The sequence below is a fragment of the Megascapheus bottae genome, chromosome 10, assembly GCF_031878675.1.
Source record: "Megascapheus bottae isolate mThoBot1 chromosome 10, mThoBot2.hap1, whole genome shotgun sequence".
Classification (NCBI taxonomy): domain Eukaryota; kingdom Metazoa; phylum Chordata; class Mammalia; order Rodentia; family Geomyidae; genus Megascapheus; species Megascapheus bottae.
In genome coordinates this window covers 25,181,845-25,187,024 of record NC_143518.1, presented here as the reverse complement: position 1 = coordinate 25,187,024, position 5,180 = coordinate 25,181,845, and positions in this window count along the sequence as shown.

Below are 5,180 nucleotides of genomic sequence, written 5' to 3'. Positions count from 1 at the left end.
AATGATGTTTGTAAGACTAAAGTCAAAAGTAACTGAAGGCAAGCATTCTATTCTCCTGGTGATGCAGGCTAACAATTCTGACAATAATGTGTATGTTTTCTGAAACTGAATAATTAAGTAGATGTCAGAGGAAGTCCTAACTCGCTCTCTTCGAGTTTGAATATACAGATAAACATAGAAATGAAGCTGAAATGATCAATATACTAATAGGTTAGTGTTGGAGGTATTTGTAGAACTTGTGCTTAGCCTAATCTAGATAAAGGGATACATTTAAGTTACTATCGACACAAATCTATTTCTCTGCTTAAAGTGCCTAAAAAAGCAATATTTTAGTAAAAATGAACACATCTTCCCTCAAGGTCTTACTTGTAATACCATTGTCTGGTAATAGCAAACAGGCTTTTTGAAGAAATGGCCAATTTCATAATGGGTCCATGAACTATACAAGATGAACCTGGAACATCTCAGTGTCAGAAAGTATTCAAAATGTGTTCAAAATCAAATCAGCAAGTATTCCAAACCAAATATATACAAACTGAAAAATTTACCAATGCATAGGTAGATCAGAAAGGGCTATGGAGAAAGTTACCAGTGCCCAAGACAGAGCAATCTGAAAAGCAAAGTAAAAAAGCAGCATACTGGTTTACAACTCAAAGTATAAAATAAGTCTAAGGGAGTTTGTAAACACAGAAATAAATTATTGAATGAATGAATAAGTGGGAAGTAAAGGACAATTTTCTCATGTTTAAAAATTCTAGATAATTTATGTAGAGACTTTGCCCTCAAGGAGGTGATACATAAATCTCCATTGCCTAATTGGGGTTTAGACAGTGACAAAGAAGATTATGAACAGGGACAGGCATAACTGAACAGTGGGAAAAAGATGAAAACTATTTCAACCAAATGAGTAAGTTCACCATTCATAACCATTGACGGTATGTTTCCTTGAGATGATGTGATAAAAAGATACTTTTTTCTATGATATTTCATCTTAATAATAACTATCCTATTCTAATCAGAAGGGAAATATCCCTCACATCCCAACTGAGAGACACTCCACAATTCTAGTCATCCCCATCAGAAACAAGGGCATCAGAAACAAGGGAATTCTGAAAAAATCATGACAGCCAAGAGGAGCCCAAGGAGACGTGGCAAGTAACTTCAATGCCCCCTCCTTCATGGGGTCCTGTCATAGGAAAGGCCATCCGATGACAACTAGTAATAATTCATTCACATTGGTGCACAAGTTATAAGATACCATGCATTTGTGCATGATGTCAATGGGATATAAATATGTGTGTGGAACATAACTTCTGTTAATCTAGAAATATTCTAAATTTAGAAGCAAATGGAATAAGTGTTACAGATAAGTGAAAAAAGATGGCCTAGATAAGACACAAAATCCAGCTATTTCTGTCTATAAGAACATCCAAAATTTAAGGGTATAGGTAGAATTTTAAAGACAATGAATAAAGATATACTGGGCAAACTCTAACCAAGAGGACTCTGGTACAGTTATTTTAGCATCAGCAAAGCTAAAACCCTGACTGGAAAGAAAGTGATTCATTTCATAAAATAGTAAGTTCAATTCACATGCACAAGAATTTAAAATTATGCATCCCTTAGTAGTAAGACTTTAAATATTCTGACAAGAACTTATAGGATTTCAAGTAGAAATAGACTGACCCATAATTATGGTGGATATGACATCTTAATACTGCTTTCCTAGTAATTGATTGAAAAGCAGATAAAAATCACCAGTTGGAATATAGAATCTTTGAACAACATGATAGAAACATTAGGCTAAGTGGACATATATCATTGTCATGATTAGTGTAGCGTATGCATTTTTTCACACACATAGAATATTTACCAAAATTGATTGTATCCTGAGCCATTAAAGCAAGCCTAAACAAAATTTAAAACACTAAATAATCTAGATGGAGTCTTCTGGGTTCAATTAAGCTAGAAATCAATGAGAAAATGATAACTGAGTCAGAATTGGAAAGCACCATAATTTTTGTTCAAAATAAAACATGTTTACAGAAATTATAAAATATTTAACTGAATTATAATAAAAATGCTACAAACCAAAATATGTGGGTTGAAACTGAAACAGCACTTGAAGAAAATTTTATATCTAAAGAATGTAAGTAAAAAGAAATGTTAATCAAATTTAACAATGTAAATATGGTAATTCATCATAGTGAAGTTAATTTTATCTCAAGAATGCAAGGTCTCAGTATAGAAAATTAATAAAAAGAAATTACATAATAATCACAATAGGTTCAAGAACATTTATTTACTTACTATAAATTTCTAGCAACCTGGAAATAGGGAGGAATTATTTACTATAAGGAGGATCAGGAAAACATAATAATAGTAAATCTTTGAGAGCTTTCTTTTTTTGGGTCATGGGGCTTGAACTCTGGGTACTGTCCCTGCGCTCTTCAACTCAAACTCCCTACCCTTGAGCCACAACCCCACTTGCTCTTGGAGATAAGGATCTCTTGCTCTTTAGTGCCTGGGAAGGCTTTGAACCGTGATCCTCAGATCTCAGCCTCCTGAATAGCTAGGATTACAGGTGGGAGCCATGGCACCCGGCAAAAGTTTTCTTTTTAAGGTAAAGAGATAGGCACTTTTCCAGTAGTTTTTCCTATAAGTTTTTCAATGAAATAAAGCAGGACAAAAAAAGAATATAAAGTAGAAAGATTAGAAGAGATGATATTTTTTTTGCCAGTCCTGGGCCTTGAACCCAGGGCCTGGGCACTGTCCTTGGGCTTTCTCAAGGCTAGAGCTCTATCACTTGAGCCACAGCACCATTGCTGGCTTTTTTCTATGTATGTGGTAACCGAGGAATCATGCATGCTAGGCAAGCACACTACCACTAGGCCAAACTCCTGGTTCCTCAATAATATAATTTTTGTATATGGAGAATTCCATAACTCCTAGGATAGATGATTAGAATTAATGAGTTTGTAACATTCCCTGATGGGGAAATATATGCAATTCAATGTTTCCTGATATCAGCAACAGACATTTAGAAAAGGAAATGGTTATAAAGTTAATAACTTATAAGATTACATAGTACTGTTGCAGTCATTTATGACATATTTTGAAGCACAGGATTATGTGAAGTACTGTTTACAAAGGCAGTAATTTACATTAGGATGTGTATTGCTTTTTACCCTAGGATGTGCATTACCTTTCCTATTGGCATATTTCCTGGTCGATGTGCCCACAATGCAAGGCCCTGACAAGAACACAAGGCTGTTTGCATGGCCCACCTTCTCTGGTTGTGTTTTGCATTGAAGCATCTTGAAGGATGAGAGGTCTTCCCCTGGGAGAGGATAAGCCTGTTTATTGCTTGCAGTAGAACAATGGGTCTCCCAAGACTGGTGTTGATTGGCTCTAAAGCAAACTGTGCTCACAGCATCCCCCACTTGCCACTATGGAACTTGGGTTGAAGAAAAACAAGTGCACATACCACGTGCTGTGCCAGGAGTAATAGAGTTTTCATCTCTGCAGGAGTCTCATGTCTTCTGCCAGCACTCATGAAGCAATAGTAGGCTGACTTATTAAGTTGTAAGTATTGTAAAATCAACGTGCATACGCAAAAAGTACCTGGAAGTAAATCTAATAAAAGATGTGTAAAATCTCTTTAAGGAAAATAAGAATCCTTTATTGAGAGACATTAGAGAATGCGTAATAATTTGAGAACTATTCATAGATTCGAGGACCCAACCTTGTGAAAAGGCATTTACTTCCAAATTGATGTTTTAGAAGATTTAATGCAATTCCAGTAAAAATTCCAATAGTGATTTTTTTTCTTGGTGGATTAGAAAATTTACTGTGAAATGCAAAGAGTCAAAAATAGCTAAACTTGATCCAAAAGAAAGTGTGAGCTCTTGCCATGTAGCTAACAATAATTAGTTTAAAATGATAATAATTGAGATTGTATGGTAGTACAATCCTGACTGACAAGAAGACTACACTAGGGCATTATTATTAGGCTCATATTGCAGATCAGTAGCCAAGGATAGACTTTCAAATAAGCTGCAATGGGACAATGTACTATTTATTTGGAAAGAAATGAGACTGAGAATGCCATCTTGGGTTTTACTGTGTAGAATGGCCATGTTGTAGGCCAAAACCAACAAAATGTAGGCAATTTCACATAATTCTACCTAGTAAAAATCTCAGGTAGATTAGAAGTTTACAATGTAAAAAGCAAAACACATGAATTTGCTAAAAATTACATGGGAAAGAAAATACATTCATGTGTCAAGATCCAAACACCAAACCAACAACACTTGCCATCAAGGAAGGTATTGAGAATTCTGAGTACATTGTAACCCAGAACTTGCTTGTACTAAAGCTACCATAAAGAAGGTGGAAAAGGAAGCAAAAAGTACAATAAGATACTTGGAATGCACGTAACTGACAAATGCTTTTTGTGTAGGGTATATTAAAAAATAACCTCTAAAATAAGCAAGAAAGTGACAAGCAATTTAGGAGACAAAAACAGCTTAATGAGTTATGCAGATCTTCTGAATTTGACATATTTATTATACAATATCAAAAAATGACAAGTTTTTTTTTTGCATTACACTGATTTCATCAGAAAAGTTCTTAAGTACAGAGATCTGTCAAGCTTACTGTGGTGGATTGGTTTTTCAACATTCTAATTTCCTCTTGAGAGCTCAGATTTTATCACTGACTACAAATACTGTCGATTCTTTTCCTTGAAGTGACAGGCTCACTTGGCTCATTTCTGAAGAAATGTCTGCCAACTACCCAATCTAAAAATGCCATGGTTTGTCTGTTAGTAGTAAAACTGATGTTTCATGAAAAAAAAAAGAAAACCAACAACCCCCCCCACCCAAAACCAAAAAAACAAAGAAAAAAAAATACACTGACTAATCCAGCTGGTGACTTAAAAAAAAAATCACACAAGTTCCGTTTCTCAAGACAATCATTGTATTTGGTTGGGTATGCTTAAGTTGAACTAGCATTAATTTTTTACTGTGAGTAAAAAGTGTAATTATGATGAGTATGGTTTATTGCCATTGCTTTGATTTGTTTCTGAAACTTATCCATACACACTGCTGCTCACGTTTGGAACAGAGCTCTCAGAATCTCTGCAGGCTTCTTCAATTTAACTCCTAAAACTTAATTTG